Here is a 26,041-nt window from a genome sequence, read left to right as displayed (position 1 = left end):
GGACCTGCGATGTTGTCTAGTGTTAGTATCCCGGGGATAGGACATTGAGTACTGACCAGCACTGTTCATTTGGGAACCGGGTCGGCCTCGGCGTTACATGGGTTGTCCTGGTCATCCCCCTCCCCCCCCGTGCCTACACATCTAGAGCAAGATTTCTGGCCGGGCCTGGTGGCTCAGTGGACTTATGCGTCTACTGTATGGTGCCAGTGTTCGACCTCGTGGCACAGGTTCATATCTCGGCGGGTCATTCAGTCTTCCATCCTTCTTAGGTCGATAAAACGAGTCCCATCGGGTTGGGTAACAGCAAAGCATGTTATTTAGCGCCAAGATCCTCACGAGGGAGCGTGCTTTGGTTCCCCGCCTTAGTGTTACGGGACCTGGCCCAGGTAGTGCTTATCATGTCTAGATGGTGGCCCCCTTCGGAGGGTCAGGCCTCTCTGGTAGCGCCGTGCGGCTCGGAGGTGCATCGCATCTCAATACGTAGAATCCTCAGCCTCCTCCCTGCAGCGCTAGAGGCTAATCCATACCTGCATATTGGAGCGGTAGCTCAGAGGTTAGGGCTTCTGCCTCTGGGGGCTCGGGCCTCTCTGAGTCAGACGCTCGGCCACCAGCTGGTGGGCAGGGTTGTTTTCCCCACGCGGTGTAGCGGTTGGGAGGCGCCTTAACAACTTTTGGTAGCGAGTGCTTCCCCCTCCATGGAGCAAGAGTGTCCGCATCTCCCACGTTGCCCGAGTGGTAGCAAAACTGGGGGTAGCGCCCATACGAACAGGCATGGGAACGGCCTGCACCCAGGTATTCTCTACATTCCTGGCACAAGATTAGAACAGGATCCTCACGTTTGCATCAAGTTAGGGGAGGTCCGCCGATTTTGGCGCAGGAGACATGGGGTCGCGCCCCGGGGCCGTCCCACGCTACACCTTCGGGTAGGTTCGCGCCATACATAATTGTGATTTAAAAAATTCAGGGCAAATGACTCGTCATCCCGGTGTCTAGCAGCACATAGGTGTGTACTGGGGTATCGGATCTGGTGCGAGGTGAGCACTCAGTTCCCCGGTGCTTTACGGCACTCCTCAGTGCCAGTTCAGGGACTGTCTCCACGGACATAATTCCGCTGCCACTCCAGGCCTACTTGGGTCTGAATCGGGGTTTGCTGGGGTTAAAGGACCACACATCGTAAGGGGCTCCTGGCCTGAAGGCACAGCACTTATAACCAGTGCTTAATTTGTAAAATATGAAGTGCAGGTGCTCAAATGTTTGTCCGAGGCCACACCTACTTTTCTCTGGCTCCACCCACTTCCTCCACTGGCTCCACCCACTTACTCTATTAGCTCTACCCACATCCTCAACTGGCACTGCGAAAATTCAGGTGAATTTCAGCAAGGGAGCCTTCCTCATAGTAAGGTTTTGATAGGAGGTTCCCCTACCCTGTGAACAGGGTTTGCCCTTTTTAATAGAGTCTATGAGATCAAAGATACAACTTTGACATAGCTTAAGTGACAAAATAAACCAAAGGAAGGAACAATAGGCAAACACTGGAATAGTGGAAATATTGGAATGTTGTAGATCTATACAAGTCATTACTACTCATCAGCATTCAATTGTCCTAAAAGGAGCTCCCGGCATTCCAGTAAGTGGAATTTCATTGTATTAAGTGCAAGATGGGTCAGGATTGGAAGAAAAACATTGTATCACATAAACAGAAAATTTTACGTGCCACCGTGTAAAAATATGGCTCTATGGAATTTGAGGCAGCAGAACAGCTGGGCTTGTGGGAATTAGATATGGGCTTTACTAGCTTTTTCCTTATGCCCTCTTTCAAATTTCAGCTTCAAAGTACCCGAGCCAGACACAAACCAACACACACAGGCAACATGCACAAACAACATGCACACAGCCACCTGTACACACTGCTGTGTGTGTGTGGGAGGGAAACCTACTCATATTTGCACACGTACTCCACCTCTTTGCACCCCGCACCGGCTCACCCTGGGCCCTCTCCCTCATACAATCGTTTTGGCTTCAGCAGCATATAACAGGTATAGCTTTGACAAGAGGAGCGCAAGATTCCCTAACGCAAAGAAGTTACACAACAAGACTCTGAGGAAGCAGTGACAGCAGCACAAGATTACCAAGTGTGAATCTCAAACCGTAGCCATCCTGCCACCACTGCCATGTGCTGCCTTCACCTTATGTGCATTACTTGCACTTGCAAACTTTTAAAAGTTATAAATCAATAATGAACATACAGGTTTGTACATGCATACTGCTGCTTGCTGCACAGCATTAAACAACACTGCAGCCTTCTCTTGACAGACTACAAACGCACTCATGCATGGCTGATGCCACCAGGGTTTAAATTTCATCAACTGGGCTGACGGCATTTGCATTAGAAGAGAGGATGAGGATCACAACGTTGTATAGGTAATTGGGGTGGTTTGTCATTTTCACCCACAGCTTCTTCAAGGCAAAGTGGGCAATTAATCTGGCCCCCACCTCCCAAGGCCATCCCTGGCCTTCTTTCTGTCTTACTTGCTTCAATTTTTCTCTCTAAATCTCTCAACCCCACCCTCTGCCTACCTTTAAATATGATTGTCTTTCTCTACCTATTGCTCCCTCAACACCCTGTCATTCTATATATCTTCCCTTCTCTCTTTGCCCATCTCTTGCTTCATCATCTCTCTCTTTGTATCTGACGTCACCCCTCTTTACCTCTGTCTCTCCCTGCTTCCTACCCTACCTCCCTACCCTCTTCTAACTTAAGTTATTCTTCTCCTCACCTCCGACCTCCCTCCTTCTACAATGCTTCTGGTACTGTTTCTGCACTGTTTATTATTTCTACCAGGCTGGTAGTAATAATAAAGTGAAGAAAATAGATGCATAAATAAACTTAATTTAGCCCCCGGTTTTTCTTTTGAAAACAATCCAGCTTTGCCAGTCTCCTCCAAATATAAAGAATCCAAGAAAGCCAGTGGCACGAAGAGTCCACTATCTTTCAAATGCTATTATGTTCAGGTGAGTGCGGTATTCATTAGCCCCCCCCAGCATACCCCCAAATCGCCTCCCACTACCAAGACTAGGGCTGGAAGCCACTACGTCGCGCAATATAACTAATTAAATTAATGGAGGACACTGCAGGCTGACGGACCTACTCCGGTCAGTTATTTTTGCCCATCATCTTCTTTAATATATATATTAGGGCACAATTACAACCACTTACTTGCTTTACATGCACAAATGGCACGATTAAAGATCTTTACGTCTATGGGCTCATTTAGCAGGTGGTGTGCCGCCCGGGGTGTGAGTGTGCACAACTACTTACTGCCTGATAGAAAAGAAGGTAATGAACTGAATTATTTAACATCTTATCATGGCTTTGATTTACTGGCCACTCTGGAGAGGAACTTTTAGGGAAGGAATGCAGCAGAGGATACTTCAAGGGCCTTTATTTAACATCTTTTAACCCTGGGCGGCCTAGTATTGTGAGTGACTGAATAAATGTGTATGTGGGCCGGCAGCAGCCGCTACTAGGCCAGGGAGGGCTGCAGGCACAGTGGAGTGTGTCATCCAGTACTGGCGTCATTGAATCTGTGGAGCTGCCACCGGAGTTATTACAGTGCCCAACACTCGGCTAAAACAAAAAAACAAGCATTGGCATAGCCAATAGGTCTCGCCTTTGGGACCTTATAAGTATTTAGTTATGCAGCACAATATCCTTGGTGCAACAACACCAACTGTTGCATGGCTAAACACTTATAAGGTCCCAAAGGCGAGCCCTATCAGCTATGCCAATGCTTGTTTTTGAAGAGGATCCACTGGTGTTCTGGATCGGCCCTGTAGTGTGGGTGTGTGTGCTTTTAATGCCCACTCAAGGAATTAGGAATGTTTGGAAACGAAACAGAGGTTCTTTCCAAGAAACAGACGCTTATGGGGATGTTCAGATTCCGCCTGGACCGAGTTTCCTTACAGTAACTTCCCAGCCCTCTCCCCGCACATTATGGCACAGCTGCAAGGTGTGACCATGTGCATCCTGGTACGTACCCCGCCCTCTGGCATCCATGAGAGACAGCAGCCACCCACAGCAGCCCACCCGTGACCCCCAGCAGCTTCGATGTACAGTCTGCTATTTGCCCGGGGACCACACCGTTGAGGCCCCTTGGGGGGGGGGGGGGGGGGGGGGGGGGAGGGCACCGCTGGGCACTTCTGGTGTTCAGCTGGAGCTGTGCCGGGGTCACTGGGCTCCTGTGCTGCTTGTATTCCACAGTAGGGCCCGTCGCCCTCTCACTGCACGCGGAGCCCTGGTTGATGCCCTCGTGCACACATTATTCTCATTTAAAGCTCCCCTAGTGCCCCGAAGCGCCAAGTCACTGATCCCCGTGCGACATCACACAGTGATACATGTCCGCTGGTCACAAGAGGACTTGCATCACATGTTTACATCTTTACATCACTTCCTTGGTGTAGCATCCAGCTACAATAAACACAACAATTATTATGGTGTTCACAGGAGCTTTATTCTCTACATCTCACTCCTACCTTGTCCCTGCTCTAACTGACCCTTTCCTGTGTTCACTCCTCCTCTTCCTCTCGCCCCCTAGCTCCTCCCACTCCCAGCTACTAGTGTGCTAACTTCATAACATCTCCCCCCTTTGTAACAAAACAAACAGAGCATACTGACTTCTTAGTCCATCTCCTCAATCAGTCTCTTGGGTGGACGTATGTCACGATGAGGTCGTGGCGACCTGGCCCTCAGACCATCAGTATTCAATGTCTCAGGGATCGGAGCAATGTTCTCACGACCATTTGACTGTGGTTCTTCAACTAGGGGATTATGTGTGTCACTCACCATGGTTCTTGAGGTATCAGTTGGCAATTTCTTGAAGTGCGAGATGTTTCTCGTAACTCGCCGCTGCTCGGACTCCGCAGTTACCATAGTCCCTTGCCTTCTGGTGACCACCAGTGGTTCATCCTTGAATGTACAGTCAGTCTTTTTCTGCATATCTTGCTTGACGATGACACTGTCCCCTTCATTTAATGATAATGACCGTGCTCTCCTCCGGTTGTCGGCATAGGCCTTCATTTTTCTTTTGTTGCGGTCATCAGTGGCTCTCATTTCCCGCGAGTCCTTCTCAGATGATGATACTTCCAGGGCTCCATCCCACGTGGGAATGCGATTCCTCATGGGACGTCCCAGCATGAGAGTCGCCGGGCATTTGCCAGTCGTAGCATGAGGAGTTGTACGATAAGCTCGAAGAACTTCATTGAGTGCTGTTTGTAAGTCTTTCCCTTCCACGGTAGCATGTTGGAAGGTCTTTTTGAGGGTGGCCATGAACCTCTCAATTGTCCCATTCGCCTGTGGCCAGAGAGGCGTGATCCTGCGGTGATGAAAGTCAAGGTGTTTCGCAAAAGCAGCAAAGTCATTTCCGTTGAAAGGAGGTCCGTTGTCTGATTTAACGATCTTGGGAACTCCCCACGCTGCAAAGACTTCATCGAGGACCTTGAGGGTACTGGCAGTGTTCGTAGATGACACAAAACAGGCAAAGGGATACCTGGAATACTCATCAATGATGGCCAGCACATATTTGCCAGATGACAGGGGTCCATAAAAGTCTATGGCGATTTCTTGCCACACACCACTGGGCAGGCTGGTCATATGTAAAGGAGCTGGAGGGTCACCCTTGCTGGTGAGTTGGCAGAGATGGCAATCTTTTAAGGTGACTTCCACTAGTTGATCAAGGAACGGAAACCACACTCGTTCCCTTAGTGCTCGTTTGGTCGACACTATTCCTCGATGTCCTTCATGTGCAAGAGCAACCACTCCCTGTCTCAGTTGTGTAGGGATTACAATCCTCTGATCACGCAACAATATGCCATCAGTCGTGACAGAAAGTTCACCACTCACATGCCGGAAGGCTTGTAGTTCACGTTGAGTCAAAGAATCAGCTTCATCGTCTTGAGGATCATGCCTCCATCTATTGTTGCGGATTTTGTGAAGGACTCTCTGTAAGATGACATCCTGTGCCGTCATCTCCCGAATAGTCTCCAGAGGGATAGCTGGGGGAAGAGCTTGGTCCGTTACAAAATGAATGTACTCTTCCGCAATGGAAGCTCGGGAAGCTGATGATGGGAGAGGATGCCGGGACATGTAGTCCGCAGGATTTTCAGATTTCCCAGGTTTGTGAAGTATAGTGAAGGTATATTCTTGTAATCGTAGGCCCCACCTTTCGATCCTCGGTGGCATCTTGGATCTTGGATTTCCATAGATGGTGATGAGAGCTTGATGATCTGTGATCAGGGTGAAATGCTTTCCGTAAATAAAGACATGAAAATGTTCACAGGCCCATACCACGGCCAAGCTTTCCTTTTCAGGTTGGGAGTAGGCTCGTTCCGGCTCAGTCAGACTACGACTCGCGTAGGCAATGATGCGGCGTTGATCTGTGTCATTTTCATATTGTGCCAGGATCGCTCCCAGACCTACCGGACTTGCATCTACAGTTATTTCGGTTTTTCGCTTTGGGTTGAAATATGACAAGTGATTCGCTGATTCCACCGCCTTCTTGATTTCTTTGAATGCCTGCTCACATTGGGGAGTCCATTCAAACGGCTGACCCTGCTTGGTTAGCATGCGGAGGGGGTGGCTGATTGTAGCGTAATCTTTAATGTAGCGAGCACAATAACTGGCCATTCCCAGGAACGACCTGAGGTCGCCAACATCCCGGGGACTCTTGGTGTTGTTCAATGTCATGATTTTGTCGGGATCAGGTTTCATGCCAGCACCAGAAAAGATGTGACCGAAAAACTTCAGCGTGTTCTGGTGAAACTCGCATTTCTCTTTGTTCAGAGTCAAATTGGCTGCCAATAGGGCATGGCAGACACGATTGAGCGCAATGTCGTGCTCTCTGACATCAGAACCATAGACAAGGATGTCATCGCTATAGTTGAGCGTGTTTGGAATATTTTGAATGACCTGTCGGATCATTTCCTGAAATATCTCGGCCGCCGAGGACACACCGAAACTCAGTCTTTTGTATCTGAACAACCCCAGGTGAGTTGCAAAAGTAGTGATATATCTGGACCCTGCTTCCAATTCCAGTTGATGGTAACCTTTATTTAAATCCAATTTGGAAAACACAGTGGCTCCGTTGAGTGCTGCGATCATGTCGCTCAAGTGTGGCCCCGGGTGCCGCTCTCGTTCTATCGCAGTGTTGGGCAGGCGCATGTCCACACAGAGTCTGACTTTGTTGGCCGTGCCCTTTTTGGGAACGATGACGACCGGTGAAACCCATGGGGTCGGGCCATCAGTGCGTTCAATGATGTCCGCAGTCAACAAATCTTGGAGCTCTTCCTCAACAGCGGCCTGTAGGTGAAATGGTACTCGCCTAGGATGTTGGGCGACAGGCCTGACTTGTTCGTTGATGTGCAATCGCACTTGACAGTCTTTCAATTTGCCCAGGCCTTGAAACAACTTGGGAAACAGGCGAGTCACGTCTCGGATGTCGCTAACTCTGAAGAGAATTTCCACCAGGTGGAGTCGTTCAGCAGTTGGTAGGCTCAAAAGACAGTCCGCTTCAGGGCCCTTGATAACATGGATGACTGCTGAAATGGTTGTGTTGTCGTGTGTAAGTGTCGTCGAGAATTTCCCTAGGCAGGGAAGTGGCTTCTTAGCCATCCACGTGAAAACTCTTACAGGTGCGAATATCAGGGGAGGTCGTGGACTCATCCTTTCATATTCAGTCACTGGAATGTAATTCAAGGAGGCACCAGAGTCTAATACAAACTTTGATTCGTGATTCCCAACTTTAATGTCCAGCCGAGGGTATCTCTTAAGCTGGTCCGGGTCTGCTGCCAAATTCAGATATTCAATGGTGTAAACAGAGTCTCGGGACGAAGGTCTGGATTCTCTGGAAGGTGACCTCCTTTCCCACCGATACCGACGTGACTCTCTGCTAGAATGTGACGATACAGGGGACCGCTCCGTCTGATCTTGGACAGCTCGCGCATGGTGTCTTCGAGTGTCGGACCGCGACACTCTTGTAGCTCTGCTTCGTGTGTCAGATCGTGTGGTACCTGAGTGGCCACTTCGCTTCTCTTTGTTGTAGTCCCCGCACATCGCTTCAAAGTGGTTAGTGCGACCACACTTTCGACATCTCTGGCCCATGGCCGGGCAGCTGTCCACATGAGGGTAATCATATCCGCATCGGTAGCACTTTCTCACTCTTTCTTGTCGTCTCTCCTTCCTCCATGGTTCTCGACGTTGATAGCCTGATTGCTCTTGACGGGAGGATGTGTGTGATCTCCATTGTTTATCTCTGGAGCTTCTTCGACTGTCACTTCTGGCGTGTACGCGTCGCGCCTGTTCATGACTCCCTTTGTGTTCCGTTTCCATGACGGCGGCGTACTTCTCCGCCTGATCATAAGCTCGTGTCATCTCCTCTATTTCATCCAATCCATGCGGTTTCCTCAGTAGTCGTCTCCTTAGTTGATCCGAATGACATCCGTCTATTATCTGGGATTTGATGGCAGCGTCAGTAGAGAAAGAATCGAATTCACAGTACTTGGCTAGTCTCCGCAGACGCACCATGAAGGCACTCATGGGCTCATCCTTCCCTTGCCTGGCAGAGTGAAATGTGTGTCGTTCATAGTCCACATTTCTCTTGTGAAGAAACTTCTTGTTCAGGACCTCACACGCTTTAACATAAGTATCGACGTCAGAAGCGGGCAGGTCTTTGAGTATCTTGACTATCTCTCGCCCCGCCAGGTTGCGCAGAGCAATCAGTTTCTTTTTCTCATCAGTGATGTCTGAACCTTCCATATAATCTTCAAACTCTTCCAGCCACTCTTGCCATTTGGGGCCCATGCTCCCTTCCGTTGTTACCTTGATAGGAGCGGGTGCTCGCAACAGTGATCCACTGGGTGGAGGTTGAGCATCTTCTTCGGACATTCTGCAACGATCTCACTTGTCTTTGCCAGTGCTTATTTGCTATGCCACCGCTTGTTTCTTTCAGTTGCCAATGCTTGTTTATTTTGCCAATGCTTGTTTTCTTGTAGTCGCCAATGCTTGTTTGCTTTACCAATGCTTGTTTCTTTCAGTCGCCAATGCTTGTTTATTTTGCCAATGCTTGTTTCTCGTAGTCGCCAATGCTTGTTTACTTTGCCAATGCTTATTTTCTCCAGCGCCTGACTTCAAAATGGCCGCCGTTGCCTTGTACAGGGTTGTCCTTACTATCTTCACTCCAGCGCCTGACTTCAAGATGGCCGCCGTCCTTGCAGGCACACACGAGGCTGGCTCTCCAGGCTCATTCACTCAGGGGCACTCAGCACTCACCGGCGGTCGGCTTTTGGGGCAGTCCACGCCAGGATTCACTTCTCCACCAACACCATGGACATCAGGTGAGATCGGGGTGGGCTCCCGACTTGCCTCCGCAGTTCCCGCGTTCTTCCGCCGATGGCCTCCTAAACCTCACGCATCGGGCGTGAGGTTTTCCGACGTCCAATCTCGCTTGGACACAGATCTCAGCGCTCGCAGCAGCGCTTACTGGCGGCACGTCGTGGGCGTCGTCCACACCTCTGGGGCACTCCACAGGGTCGGAGTGGGCTCCCGATTCCTGCTTTCTTTTAGGCTTGCACTCGGGACACACGCTTCCAGTGTGCAGTGCGTTTGCAGCGCGACAGCTGCTAGGGACAAGGCGTTCGAGGCTCTGCACAGTGGGGTTTGCTCAATCCCACCCTCGTCGCCAGTTGTAGCATCCAGCTACAATAAACACAACAATTATTATGGTGTTCACAGGAGCTTTATTCTCTACATCTCACTCCTACCTTGTCCCTGCTCTAACTGACCCTTTCCTGTGTTCACTCCTCCTCTTCCTCTCGCCCCCTAGCTCCTCCCACTCCCAGCTACTAGTGTGCTAACTTCATAACACTTGGTATGACTGCCAAACTTCCAGTTGATTCCCGAAAATGTTATACTGATCCTGTCACTGCATTATTTGTACATAGATTAAACAATTCATGTAAGGAGCCCTGGCGACCTTGGATCATATAGGCGCTATATAAAATCTATGCATAAATGAAAGGACGCCCACGTGCCCGCCTGATCGCACAGAAGGCTGTAAATGTCATTATGGGCCATGTGTGAGGAGCTGGACAACGGTCAGAACACGGGGAACCTGTTAGTCGATTAATATTATTTTACTGGCACGCTTCAGCACACATCTGCAGATACAGGCATACAGTTACGAACACATTGCAAATATATAATTAATGCTAAAGGCGTCACTGAATCTGTGGAGCTGCCACTGAAGTTATTACAGTGCCCAACACGCCAACACTCGGCTCAAAAAAAAAAAAAAGCAGCGCATGGAATGAGCTGCTTAGTACTTAGTTATTTATACTACTGACCGGACCGGATATAGCTAGGTAGGCCTGCGTGGTGCTGCTACTGCCTGCGTACCTGGCCTGCTCTCACAACGTCCTTGGGCTGATGATCGCTCTAGGGATCCGGGTGTGCCTGGGCCGGAGTGGCAATCGGAAAGAAATCTGTGAGCGCCGCGCTGCCTGCACAACACAATGTTTTTTGTTTTTGTTTTCAAAGGCAGGGGCCAGACAGGGCCTTTAACTTCAAACCCGGCCGGCCGCCGGCCCTATCGTGATACGTCATGAGGTAGGTAGGGCCTTCTTCCAACTGAACCCCGGCCGGTGGAGGGCGGCCGGCCCTATTGTGATATATAAATGTAGTAAGGAAGTGTACCGTGGGCTGGAGCAGGCACGGTGCGTCATTAAATATTGTTGATGGAGCCGGAGCTACCGCGCGGTGGGGATTTGCCCAACATGCCAGTGACGCCACCATGCTAAAAAAAAAAGTAGCATGCGTTGGTTTGGCAACAATGGGCATGATGATTGCTGAGTGCTTAGTGGCGTAGGAGCATACTACTACTTACGGTTACTCTTGTGGTCGGCTGGGACTGCGGGGTACTGCCTTTATTTTCAACTACTGATAGGCCGCCCTCTGCTACTGCTGCTCTGCCTGCCCTCAACGTGGTCGAGTGCTGGGGCGTGGCAATCGGACAAAAAGTTGCGAGCAGCGCGCACAACCAAATCCAGCCCACGCCCAGCCAATCAGTGTCTGACTGACTCCCGCCCACCACTCGCAAGACTGAACTAAGTGCCTCCGCCATGACGCCATCGGCCATCAGAATGATATATGATGATGATCGAGGCACTGTCTGAAAGCAGTGAAGTAATCTTTGCTCCATGCAGTCTCCGGCTCACAAGTCACAAGAAGCACTCACCGGGACTAGGGAGACCGAGAAGATATAACAGCACTCAGTAAAAGTTAAGTTAGCTAACATGTTATATTGTGGCATGCAATCCTGCAGATGGTTGTAATGTAGACCCGGCCCTGAAAAGTAAGTGCCGGTGCTAAGCACCGGCAAGCACCGGCACAAATTAAGCACTGCTTATAACATAGAATTCCCTGGGGCATAATTGGGGTAAATTAGTCGGTGGCCTTGGGGCTTCACCGCCAATTCATTATCAGATCGGCTCCCCATAGGGCACTGAACTAGGGAGAAGCTAGAGGGCTCCTAATTTTATGTTGAAGGGTCCCGCGTAAGGGGTAGGTCAACGCGTTTTGGGACGCGGCTTATGACTCACACTAGAGAAGTGGTGCATTGCGCAGCCGGTACATCCTGGGTGCCTGCATATGAGTTGAGATGATATACTCAGTATATTTACGGGTTTGAATACCTGCATTTTGTGGTGCGGCACACCAGGCCTTCAGCTAGTGTGCACTATATAAGGCCGCTAATGTGTACGTGTGACTGGCTGCCCCTGTGCAGAAGGTGTGATACATCAGGCATGCAGCAAGCTAGAACGGTATGTGGTGACTTATGTGTACGTGTAACTGTGTGCCCATGTTAGAGAGTTGTGTTACTCAGACAAACGGTAAGCCAGCTATGCATGAGGTGATCAGCATGTATAGGTGACCGAGTATCCAGTTCTAGGACATATGCGATACACCAGCCAAGCAAATGCTTCTGCATAGTGTGGACAATATGCACACACAACTGATTGCTGGTGTATAGGGGATGTGGTGCGCAGCGTGCATGTGTATGAGCGCTTGTCACCCGCAAGTGAGGTGCCGGGCATTGGGTCATGGGTGCATAGCAGACTTATGAATGATTGCTCGGTCCAGGAGAGGCGCGGCGTTGTGCGCTCAGTGTACATGTATGTGAATGGACACCTGCCCTTGCGCACCCGTAAGGCCATTTGGAGCGTTATCGGGACTCCAGCTAACATTATCTCAAACAAGATAGTGCTGCGACTTTCAGAACAGTATGTATGTGGACCACAACAGTGTGGAATCAGTGTGCCAAAGGTGTTAATTTTCAGTCACTTTTCATGTATTTGGCGTCTTTGGGGTCTGTTCTAATACAGTAGAACGGGCCCTCCATAGGATTTCACGTCTAGTGGGCTAGGGGGAGCCCCGAGCCGCGTCATGTGACTCGTATACGGCGGTGTGGAAATTTGTATTGGCACCTTTATATCATACATATTACAGTTTTGCTGCTGTGCTTACTCTCGTGGCGCACTATTGGGAGGGGCCCTCTCTTCTGGGTATCTGACTGTCGGTCTTGGCAAGGTCTGTCTGTATGGAAGACCGGCTAGAACGTGCCAAAAGTAGGATAATTAGCAAGTGCTAGGCCTAGCCCTAAGCTAATAGGATCATAATAACCCTTGCGCATACTATCTCCTGGGGGCCTTAACCAAGAGGTGTAGTTAGACCTGTTATATGTTCAATCCCGGGACCTGCGCGGTGTTAACTTGACCTACAAGAAGGTAAGGTCACATGACAATAGTCATTTTGCCCTTCCATAATACTGCAGATGTCTGTCTTTTCATCCTAGGCTATAGAATCTGAAGGCAGCCCACCCGCTGCGCCATCAGTTCGGGAGCTCTCGCTGCCTCTCAGTAGAATGTAGGGTCTACAGCCTGCAGTGTTACACCCATTTCACGTACAATTGGAACAACTGTTGCAACCTCAGCCCAGCCTGCGCCTGGACTGCCAAGAATACCTAGGAAGTGGGCCCCTAGAAGACTCAATATGGAATGATCTACCTGGTATCTCATCACCCCATTGCTATTTTCTCTATTATGGGTGGTGGCTTTGCTCGATGGGCTCCTATCAGGGTGGACACACAGCTTCGCTATCACGGTTAGTAGGGTGGGGCTCCCTTGGCTTGTGTTTAGCAGCCGCGTGAATGAACCTGAATCCTTTGGTTCCCCTTTTGCCCCCCCCCGAAGTGAGAAGCTGGCCTGACGTTTCATGTCACCTATTTTGGGCCCCCCCCCTTGGTTCAGTTTAATATATCATCTTAGGGGGGTCGTAAGTCTACCTTAAGACAAGCTACCCTTGAGGTAGCATGGACGAAGCAGCCTCCAGACTAAACTAGGGGGCATGTGATACCGGATGTTTACTTTGGCAATCCTGTATATCAAATTTAAGTCCACCACGTAAGTTATATACCAATTGATGCATGGCGCACTGAAATATCCCTCTGTACTCTTCATGAGTATAGTTGCACAAGCGTAAACAAAGCACAAGTTTACAGTTGAATTTTGAGAACTGCGCTTCGGCAGAAGTCGTACATCACTGGGTGTAGTCTGCTGATGCGTTGGGTGAAGGTGTGTAGTGGGTCTCAGTGACAGGTGCCGGTTCTACTATTGAATGATTAGGGAGGGATACCAGCAGGGGTGGCCCTCTCATCACCTGGTCTTTTTCCAGGGGTATGACCTCACGAACCTCGGTTAGTCTACACTATTGCTGTAATGGGATTGCACCCGGGGGTATAGGCTGATTACTGTCAGAGGGGCATTGGTTTCTGCAGCGTGTCTTGATGCAGGTCAGGATCTTAAAGGGGCACTTGGTTTCAGTCACAGCAAACCCTTGGTGGTGGTCGTAAGTCAACCTACAGACAAGCTATCTTAGTGGTAGCATGGCCTAGCTGCTTCCAGACTAAAACCCAAGAGGGCAGGTCATGCCTGCTGTAATACCTGTTATATCCTGGCTTTAGCATAGGATGGGACATCGCCCAAGTTATATAGTATATTATGTATCGATCCCTCCAATGCCCCTGTGCTCTTTTGAGTATAGCAGCACAAGCGTTCAACGTAAGCACACTTTCTCGATGATTATGCAGAGGACGGCGTTGCAGCAGTAGCTGTAACTACACCTGGGTGTAGTCTTCAAACGCTTTGTGTGAGGTTGTGTGGTTGAGTTCCAGTGGTATGTGCTGGAACGCCTATTTATGATACGGAGGGCGTTCAGCAGTAGGGGCCCCTCCTCACCCTAGGTCCTTTCCTGGTAGTATGGCCTCTCGACTGGGGATGGTTTCTCTAAAGGGGTTAATGTTTAGGACCCGGGGGATCTGCACATTAGTGGCAGAGGGGGCCTTTCATTCCTTCAGGCATGTAATGTCATAACAAGAGCTATGGTCTCTTTGAGGTGGAAAGGGTCCCCGCACCTGTCGTTTGGTCTTGTTCCTTGGACTGACGAGAAGCTCGGCTGAGCTAACGTTGTAGGTCAAGGGTTATTTGTGGCAGATGGTGTTCATCTCACGCCTGTAGGCTTAGACCTGTTCCTCCTCTATCTGATGGAAGCACTTCTGAGCAAAGGTTGCAGGTAAAGAATAGTAGCAGTGGTGGGGGGCCCGTGCGGCAGCGGGAACCACCACACGCGCTGTGGCGGAGTTACTGGGCGATCCGGAAGAAGAGAGGTGCAAACACTGTACTTCAGCGGGCGCATGAGGGTGCCAGAGCCTAACCTGTAACCTCATGGGAGGTGCAGGAACTCGTGTCGGCGCCCCAGTAGTCCTTCGGGCGGTTGTGGGCCTGTGCAGCCGGGGGTTTGCCTAGTCACGCCCTGCAAGGGGCGTGTGTAGTATAATTATAATAATTGTGCAGCAGTTGGGTGGTTCGCCACTGTGCTGATTGGCTCAACAGGCGGGCAGGTGGCGAGAATGCGGCCTGCCCTTGGATCGCCCGTAAGATAACCCACCATCATTACATATGTTGTATGTAATAAACCTGCAGCAAATTTTTCCCAAACTTAACACTTGTGTCTGTGTGTTATTGGCGGGTTTGGGCATCACGGGGGCGGGGGGTTCTGTGGCCCTGATGTGACTATGCGCTTGCCCGAGGCCACGCAGTGGCCATCAAGAGGGCGGGCTCCTAGTCACGGAGGGCTGCCCCCGCCCACCTTGTGGCCAGCCACTCCTCACCAGGGCAGGTATCGCCCAGTAGGAGGTAGGCGGGTCGCTGACGCACGTCCGGGGTGGCTAGGAGGAGCCTCAGGGGGTACATTACTCCCTTGCACCATTGTGGAGGCCTCTTTGCCGCTCCGGACGTCGCGCTACAGCTTCGGGACACTCTTTTCCCGCCCTTCCTCGAACCCAGAGTGTCTGCTTGAGGGGGGCTCCGGGGGGAGCTTTAATGTGTTCCTTTTTCGTTGCAGGCGGAGTTACTGGGCGATCCGGAAGAAGAGAGGTGCAAACACTGTACTTCAGCGGGCACATAAGGGTGCCAGAGCCTAACCTGTAACCTCATGGGAGGTGCAGGAACTCGTGTCGGCGCCCCAGTAGTCCTTCGGGCGGTTGTGGGCCTGTGCAGCCGGGGGTTTGCCTAGTCACGCCCTGCAAGGGGCGTGTGTAGTATAATTATAATAATTGTGCAGCAGTTGGGTGGTTCGCCACTGTGCTGATTGGCTCAACAGGCGGGCAGGTGGCGAGAATGCGGCCTGCCCTTGGATCGCCCGTAAGATAACCCACCATCATTACATATGTTGTATGTAATAAACCTGCAGCAAATTTTTCCCAAACTTAACACTTGTGTCTGTGTGTTATTTGCGGGTTTGGGCATCACGGGGGCGGGGGGTTCTGTGGCCCTGATGTGACTATGATACCATCATGCTTCGGGCCTGGCATATCCGCGGCAATTCATCGTGTCTATTAAACGAGATTTCCATCCTGTAAGGGAGGAAATGACGCAAGCAGGAAACTGCACTTGACTCCATGGCTTTAGAACAGGCCGTCCAAGGTGTGTTCGCTCACCATACACTGAGCCAAACTGACCGGCAGCATAGTTGAGGAACATTTTCCTTTCATTAATAGAATGGCAAAGACAATAATGTATAAATACAGAAAATTGTGCGGCGAAGGATTGTCCAGTGCTATCCCCGGGGGTCTACATTACCGGGAAAAACGAAGTAGCGCAGTGACGCCGTGGCCACAATTAAACTTTAAACGCCTATTTCATTTCCCCATATAACAAAAAAGCAGGAAAAATCAACAGTAGAAAGGTCTTCACCCCCTCGGCTTATTGCTTCCTGGCTTTGAAGCCACCTTCCCTTCCGAAGAAGCCTCTTCCGCTCTGGGCGTCCTGCTCAGACCCGTTCGTCTCACAGTGAAAAGAAGCACAAGGGAGAAGTTTCACGTAGCATGTCTTCACTAGGCCATGTCCGTGTGAATGCTCACCTCTCCATCTCATCTCAGTGCACCCCCGCTACTGAGATCCCTCCCTCCACCCCCCACCCCCCTCCCCCCGTGAGAAGAACGCCACATCGACTGAGGCAAGTGCTGGGGTAAGTGAGTCACCTGAAAGTAAGGGGTGCTGTTGGGATTCGGATAAGGGGTAGCGTTGATGTATGGTCAAGTGTAGTGCTGGGTTTTGGTTAGGTTTGGGTATAGCATAGAAGGCAGGCTTAGCCGTGGGCTTAGGGTAGGGCATGTAATGGTGTTAAGGGACGGTTGAGCCTTGCATGTGGTAATTTTAGCCTTAGTGTTGTAAGGGGAAGGTAAAGGTTTAGGCTTGGTGTTATAGTTATGGTAAAGTTATGAATTAGCTTTGCTGACTGAATTAGGGCTAGGCAAGGGTTAGCCTTCAGAGCTCGAGTTAGATTAGGGCTACAGTAAGGCAAGTATAGGGGTTTATGATCAGCTTTGAAGTTGGTGTACTTCCTCTTGAGCTTGGATTGTTTACTGTGCTGGTATTCTCAGTAGCGGTAATTATAATCTAGTGTGTTCTATGTAGTATTATTTTTTTTTTTAATTTCAAAGTATTTTATTGATTTTTTTATAATCAAATACATTAGCATTTCTGTTACAAGGTTAGCCATTCGTAGTTTGTACAGCAGTCTTTACAGTCATTTCGAAACATATGCTTGGCTAACCCCACCTGTACGTGGCTTAGTGAGAACAAGAAATGTAGTTGCACTCTATGTAGTGACACTCGGTCTCCATCCTTTGGCGAGGTCATTCTCTCTGATGGAGATTGATGTTGGGAGCTCCCTGTCTGCTACTGGCCGCACTACCCCTACCTCAACCCCCTCTCATTGTAGCTAATGAAACCTCTTTTGTCTCCGGCCTTTCCTCGACATCTCACTTCTACTTAACTCAGTCCTAGTGTTGGACAATTCACAAAATTTGTTGAGAAACTAAAAAAATGTCACAGCATTTATGAAAAATTGCACACATGGGTGAAGTATAGTTGGCATGAAAATTGAATGTGAAAGCATAGCATACCAAAATTAATGCCAGATGCTGTCAGGAAGCTTTTTCGAGGACAATGTGTCCTGGGCCATAGTGTTAGTGTACCCGCAAGACATTACCCGCTCAAACTAGTCTCCTGCAGTAAAAAAAAAGACAAATGCTCGAAATTGCGTGCCTGCAAAATGACAACAAACTTTGCAAAGTTTTCATAGGAAGGAGTTTATGAATTCTGTGAAATTAGTCCCCTTTATAAAGCATGCATAGACAGAGCCAATAGGCCTTGCCTGCGGGGCCTTTTGGATGTTTCAATGCTTACAGTCAAGAAAGCACTTCTTGACGATGCTGTAGTATGGCCAAAATAAAAAAAATAAAAAATCAGGCTTGAGGATGCCTCTACCAGTGACCACTTCATTTAGTATGCACGCACATGCCTGATGATGTATGCACATGCGCGCTTCATTATGCAAGCGTGCTCACGTGTCACCACACTTCCACATGCCCATGAAATTACATGAATACTTTTTCTTAAAAACCCTGGGCCTCATTTATGAAAAGTGACGCTTCACTGCGTGAAAACAGCGATGCGTCACTTTTCATTGCGCCCTCCTTGCGACACCAATGATGCGTCATATTTACAGTAAGGCGCATCATTGTGCAAGGAGTTACAGATATGTCAGTATTTCTGACGTATCTGTATGGCGCAAAAGGGACGCATTGCTGGAGTGTGTCACAAAAGTGACGCAACTCCAGCAATGTGTCTTTTCACATGACGCAAGCCCCATGTGAAAGGGCCTGCGTCAGTCTTACGCCTGCTGTGAGGCAGGGGTAAGAAATTGACGCATTTGCGTCCTAGAAGTGGCGCAGTGAAATCTTATAGATTTCACTGCGTCACTTCTATGACCATTTCTTGCGTCAGAACGCCCCCCTGCAAACATTATACCTGGCGCAGGTGTAATGTAGCGCAGGGGTTTACAAAGTGACGCATATACCTAGATGCGTCACTTTGTAAATATGGTGCAACAATGCACATTTTTTAGGCTGCTGATGCGTCACTTTTTGTGACGCACTGGCGGCGTAAAAGTGACTCACGGCTTCATAAATGAGGCCCCCTGTATCTTTGTACTGCTGCTTCAAGTTTGCGTATGATTAAGCACTGTACAAATTCAATTGATGTAAACAGCGCACGTAAACATAAAATCACTTATGAACAATGTCACGAAGCCCTTTGGAGTATCCCACGGTGCCGAGTCTATAGTCTGGGTTTGTATTCGGTTTGCAGCAGAGATTTAAGGGAAGGCGCATGGAGTGGTTAGCTGGGATCTTGGCCTAAAATCAACAGAGGCAGGAGGACGTATAGCTGTGACATCATCCAACCGGCCTAAATGCCTCTGCAAATATAAGCCTAACATTGTTTCAGAAAATGTTTCACGAGACCATTGTCCCCGATGTATACAGCACAGCGAGTCCTGGAATGTGGCACAGTCACATCACACAATACCTTCTTCTGAAAACAGTTTAACTAGATGATTTATGGGCCCGGGCCAGACCCCCATTTTCGTAAGTTGATTTAGTTGTGGGAAACCCCAGAGACGGCGTGGGACAAGGGAGGAAGAGGCATTGTTGTGAAGGCTGGGTGTACCATTCCTGTACCGCACTCCACAGCCAAAATGCTTTCCTTTGAGGTCCCCCGCCGACAGATGGCTGGAGATGCCCACTAGAAAGGTCTGGCGGGAACATGTCAGCTCATGCCAAGGGCGGGGAGCCAACCCACACACGCTGCTTCGCTTCCTCTGCCTAGAAATCCCAGGCACATTATGGAGTCAAGAGAGACAGGCCTCTCCTTTTAGGGCAAGGATGGTGGCATGTCAGAGAGGGAGTACAGAAGGTGGGAGGTGTGCAGAAGAGGTACGGGTTTATAAATAAGGTAATTAGATGCCAGCATGGACCTCTATTGAGGGTGGCATCCCACATGGATCTCAATTTATGCATTTTAACCCGTTGCGTGGTCGTGACGGAACCGTTCCGTCACGAGCCTCGGGTGGGCTGTGCTGGTGACGGAACGGTTCCGTCACGGCCCGCTCGCCGCACCTGCGTGGCGCGAATTCCGCGCCTGCGCTCAGCGTTCTAAAGAGCCGGCGGGGCCGTGACGGAACCGTTCCGTCACAAGCACAGTTCACCCGAGGGCCGTGACGGAGCAGTTCCGTCATGAGTACGGGAGCGCCGTGCGGCCCCGCCTCCCCCTTAGCGCTGCGGCGGAATAGCCGCCGCAGTTAAGGGGTTAAATGTGTACTAAACGCCCTTCTTGCAGATGATCAGCAATCCATGTCCATGGCGCACAGATCGTCATAACCACTAATAAATCAATATGTGAATATGGCTACATCCTTAGGGGATATTTACAATAAAGTGGCGAAACGTGTCGTTAAACCAAAGATGCTACCAACACGTGCGTCATTTTAGAAATGCAGGGCTGCACCATATTTACTAGAATATGGTGCAGCCCTGTGTTCCTCCCTCAGCTGGTGCTAACTTTAGCTGCGTTGCGCCAATGCAGGCACCCTTGCACCGTAGTGCAAGGGTTTCTGTGTTGAGGGGAAGATTGTTTATGTGCAGGAAGGTCCCTCTTCCTGCACATAAACAACCTTTAAATGCCGTTTTGTAATTTCTATGTGTGCTGCTTAATGCCGCACACATAGAAGTTGAAAAATAGCATTTAAAAAAAGTATTGTTTCTGTGCAGGAAGGGGGATTTTTGTGCTCATAAACAATCACAGGCAATTTGCGGTTTCTTTGTGTGCTGCAGCACACATGGATAACAGCAAAATCGAGGAGAAATAAAGCATTTCTCCTTGTTTCGCCTGTTTAAGACCAGGTTTTCCCTGGTCTTAATATTGGTGCTGCCTCCTATTTACAATGCCCTTGTAAATAGGGGGCAGCATCAAAATCAATGGGGATTGTGGTGGAACGCCCACCAAAACACCGATTACCCTCCCCTTTCACGCTAAATACAGCATGAAAGGGTGCCTTATTTACATGGCAGCGTTAAGCCACTTAACATGTAAGGGACTTTAACCTGCAACCCTCCGATTTACATACTGCTCGCAAGTCCTACGCATTAACCATCCGGCTACCCAGGCCATCCTTACTTGGCTACTCCACCTATGTAAGCGGCCCACTGCTCCGGTAAGCAAACCATCTCGACACAAGACACAAGTGAACACTACCTCCGCAATCTAGACTACACCGTAAGGCCCCCTCACCTGGGCAACAGCAAGACGACCAGCAACTTGCTTCTAACTGTGACCCGCGGCGCCCGAGGCAAGAGGTCAAAGAGGGCTTCTCCCTCATGTTCAGGCCTACCCTACCTCCTCATATTTCCTGTTGGCCCCTCCTACTCCCCTGTGCACTGGCCCAGCCTCTCTTTCGCCGCCTCTCACACGAAGTGCCACTAAAGGCCCCCTCCCCTGGAAGCGAGGGGGGGCTCTCATCACTGGAATGTTAGAGCTGTTGCCATGGTAAAGAGAATTATTAAGCCAGTTGAATCAGGAGTTGGGAGAAGGAAGCTGAAGACACATGGATCAGGAGTGGCACGGAGAAGGGGGAGATGCTATAGTTTGATGTTTACCTAGTCCTCTCCCAGGCTTATCAAGAGAGAGATCCCAGGTCCCTATGAGTGCAAATTGATGCCAGTGACCATCCCCTCTTTCTCAGTAGAGCTGCAGCTCGATAGAAATCGCCCCAAGGAAAATAGTGCTTCCGTTGAACTGTCAGGATTCCACAGATCGTGCAGCAGTGAGGTAAGACATTCCATGGTGTGCCGTAGACATTTAGAGGACAATCAGTCTAGGAAAGATGGTGATGGATGAGAGTGAAGAAAGCAGGGCTGTGTGTGATGCTTACAAAGTCTGTTAGCGCATTTCCTGCTAAAAGTCAAAACACTCTCAGGGAGGAAGGACTGGATTGAAGCCGAATAGCGAGTGTCCCCTAATCCAGGTGTGTGATTTTTGTTTTGGAAAATCAGTTTGTTTTGAATATACTCTAATGAAGTTCGCTTATACAATTGGTACACAGATTATTGACAAGTGTGGCCCATATCAGTGTAACACATAGGTTAAGTAAGGGCTAAATGTACATAGGGGCTTATTTACAAGTCACTTGCGCCGCCGGTGTGTCACGTTGCATGATGTACTGGCGGCGCAACCTGATGCGTGATATTTACAAGCACACGTAAAGCCACCCTGATTAGCTATTTCTGTGCTTGTAAATAGGGAAACAGCGGTTACAACGCTGTCATTACATCGCTGTACCATTACAACACGGTCATTACAACAACCGCATTGTTAGTACACAATGCATTTACATCGCAAGTCATTACAATGACTTGCACTAGGGGGCGCTGAGGTATTGGAAATGAGTTCCAACACCTTCCCTACTGTTGCGCAAACTGGAGTAGGAATAGTAATAAATACTATTCTTTAAGTCCAGCGCACCCCATAGCGTAAGTTGTTGCAGGAATGGTAGAGTGGGAATGTTAAACAGGAATGCTCTGAAGGTTCTAGCAGGGCCCAGTGTGTCAGATACTGCCTGGATCTTAGAGGAGTAAGATGTACTTTGCTGTGGTATGTCCTGGGCGCTTTGTGCCATAATAAATCTTACATACAACAACTTCTTCCAGGAGTGACCACTCGTTTATATTGGCGACGAGCAAGAGTTGTAACGACGGCACCCACAGAACTGGAGAATATCCATCGGCAGTCAGCAGTCCTATCAAGGCCCAAACATTTCCGCAGAACTTTAAAGACTTCTGTGAGTACATCTTTGCTGCATACGGTTCTCAGCTAGGTTTTTGCCGCTTTTGGGAACTTAAGGTGTGTGTAAATTCAGGACCGCAGAGACTGAATACCTTCCTTTCAGAGAATCACAAACTTGACCTGACTATATAACCAAATTCTGCCTTGAAAAAGCCCACAGCCAATAGGTCACTAGGGCGAAACACGTGTCGGCTGTATTTTTCGTGTATGGAACAACAAATAAAGACCACGCATGTAACACCATCAAGGAACATTTGATAATCATTTTGTACTAACGTTGACAAATCGAGAGGGCACAATTCTCCATCTCCCTCTATAATTACAATATTATCAGCATCTTACACTTAGACCACCCTCTCCAATATTAAGTCAAATGACAATACAGTTCATAATAGTTCTAAAATCGGTTCCCATCCAAAAGAAGAAAAAAAACATTCATACAGAAGAATAGAGATATTCTCAGTGAGAGTGCAACCAAAAGGACTTGCTGAACAAAACTAAAAAACCCTGACCAGATCGCTTTAAATCTGTGTAAAGCACCTATTTGTTTAGCTATTCCTGTTTTCTAAGTCAGTTACCGTTCTGGCAAGTGTGCTTATTTGCTCAGCGTTTGTCTGTTTGAGTTTTTTATCCATACCAGCTTCATCCTTCAGCATATTTATTCTGGCTTCAGTCTTGGCAGTACGTTTGGAGGGGACTTTGAAATCATTCTGCATGGCCGAGATTTCTGTTAGCATGAGATCAGTGCTTATCTTGGTACTTTGCACCAGTTCCGTGCAAGGAGGAGAGATTGCGAAGGATGAGGTCAATTTTCTCATTGATATCTAGAACTTGTTTTGGCTTAATCACAAATTCAATTTTGGGAGGAACTTGTTTGGGCTTTTTAAAGTATGCTTTTTGTTCTTTGCCGTCCTTGTGGTCTTTTTCATCTTTTTCTCTGAAATCTTTTTTATTGCCCATTGTGTAATCAGGTGAAAGTCTGAGGGGCATATTATCAAGCCTGTGCGATAAAATTATCGCCGCTTTATCGGCCGAAAACGGACGATAAAGCGGCGATAATGGGCTTGATCATATGCTCTAAGAAATTCCAATCGAAGCCCATGTTAGATGTCTTCACATCTAACATGGGCTTCGATTGGAATACCATAGAGCATATTATCAAGCCCATTATCGCCGCTTTATCGGCCGTTTTCGGCCGATAAAGCGGCGATAATTTTATCGCACAGGCTTGATAATATGCCCCTGAGTTACCAAAGATGGGTATGACAGGTAGTGTAATTTTTCTGTTTACGAGGGTGCGGATTACAGCGTTTAAAGGGTATGTTGATAGTTCCCTTGCAGTATGTTTGTCAACTGAGAACATTTAGTTTTGCACAGGAGAGAGTAATCCTGTAGAGAAGGTTTAAATTAAGCTTGTATAGAGTATTCCCGTTGCTACCCCCCTGGTGAACATGATTTTTCCTTCAGATAGATGTGTGGGTTCCTTCATTGTGAGGTATCTTCCCTTTGCACTGGGGTGGGCAAGTTGGATCAACTGATGTGTGTTTGCAGCACTCCTGGCCTGAAGTCAGATATGGCGCTGGTTCAAATATAGAGTGACGAGAAGGATACGTATTCCTTATCTCTCCTCTTCAGGTTGGTTAAGTAACAAGTGTCGACTGTAAGTATTTTACTTGCTTTGAATGCTCACATAGATGGCATATTTAGAGTAGGACAGTCAGATGTTTGCTCATTAATAGGCTCACTGTAGGTAAAAGAGGTGGTGGCAATGCAGGTATATATCTTAAAACTTCCTTCGTCAGGCTTAGCAGCTTTAAGGAGCTTGAAGTGCTTTCTTTTAAAATCCAGTTTACTAAGCGTTACTCCTTTAATGGTCTACTCCTATATCGCGCCCTGGCTCTTGCGCAGCCTTCTCAACCAATCTCTCTCAGCTAGTAGACATACATGTGAATCTGCTTATTTAACCAGCTTAGGTGATTTTAAACTCTACTTGGTTAATCTTTCCAATCATGATTCAGTCCAATTCACTTAAATGATGAATAGCATATGATTAGAGCAACTAGTTAAGGGACCAAACCATTCAGTAAGTCAGCTGTTTGATGGCATTTTAATCAGCAGTCTACATCTTCAAATTTCCCGGCCCTCCACTTGGTCTGGTCTGACCACCTGGTTGTCATATTAAACATCAAGCTTGCCCAAGCAGCTGCTGCCCCAAGGCTTTCCTGCCAGTGGCATACCATTGATACTATCAATATATATGAAAATCACCTCTGCTTCGACTCCGCCTCTGGTTCATGAAGACTTGGACTCAGCAGTCACCCCTTATAATCATTGGATTAACATAGCCCTTGATCAGCTAGCATCACTCATGTCCCACAATAATTCTAGGTCCTCACCCTCAGAACCTTGGTTCACAGAAAAAGACAACAGAAACGTGCATGCCACAGGCTAGAAAGAAAATGGAGATTCCACTATGCCATAACAGAAAAAGAGACATATGAGCGCTCCTTAGCTATGTACAAAAATATTATTTTTAAGTAGAAAACCAATTACTGTACTCATAAAATAGAATCCTCTTAGAACTCTGATTAATAACTCTGTGCACCTGTCCAAAAACTAAGGCCCCAGAAAAAGTAAGCAATAATATTATTCTAACTTTCTGCAACTCACTGGTCACATTTTTCAAGATAAGGTAAACACAGTCTTTAATCTTTTCTTCACTAATCCTATACACTTTATAGACAGCACAATTTATTTTTAATCTAAGGAGCACGTTGACCGGGTAACTTTATCGAACTTCTCTGAACTTTAGAAGAATTTTGGATATATTTACTAAAAAGGTGAGAAATCAGGCCCTCTTTAGTTGGTTTACTGCTAAATAATAGAGACCCTGGAATATGTCCTGTATTTTTCTCATTGGTATTCCTTACCTCTGAATAAATAGGTAAACTTATCATTGATGTAAGAGATACCTTATCCTCTTTGGACTTTCTGCGGTGCACGTTAGGAATCGTAGCCATATTAAGAAAAGGCACGAGGACAATTACACCCTGTCCCTGATTTTAGTAAGTCCAATTGCATGTTCTCTATGTATTGGGTTCATGATATAACAAGAAATTTCTTATCTAACGTAATAGGACATAGACATTTTTTGCGAGGTCCATTATGATGAGTGTATGAATTCATGTTTTGATTATGTAAATGACTAGTATTGAATAATTTCTCTGTAGGAAATGGCTTTGTATCAACAGCTGGTCTTTATTATGTCACTTTTTTAGTTAATCATGCTGTTTATGATTGTGCTGTTTGTATATAATCCTTTGTTATATCAATAGAGTCTAATAGCTAGGGAGTGGAGGACAAACTTTTTTGACTAAAGTAGAAATGCATTAATTATTGTTTTTAAACTAACTAATAGAGTTGTTATAATATGTTATTCTGTTACATTGCAGAAAATTGTGTGGCTCCTGAAGAAGGCGTTGTCTTACACGCCGAAACGCGCGTCGAAATATACTTGCCACCTTTGGTTTTATTATTAACTGTTGATCTAATTTTATGTTGATGCTGTAGTATTGTTTTTAATAATCTATTTGGTTTATTGTGATTTATGAATTGTCCCTTTTAAACAATCTTGTGTATAAAATATGTTTTTTTGATCAATAAATAATACATGTATGTATATGCATTTATT

Source organism: Lissotriton helveticus, chromosome 11 (assembly GCF_964261635.1).
Source record: "Lissotriton helveticus chromosome 11, aLisHel1.1, whole genome shotgun sequence".
Taxonomy (NCBI): Eukaryota; Metazoa; Chordata; class Amphibia; order Caudata; family Salamandridae; genus Lissotriton; species Lissotriton helveticus.
This window is presented reverse-complemented; position numbering follows the sequence as displayed.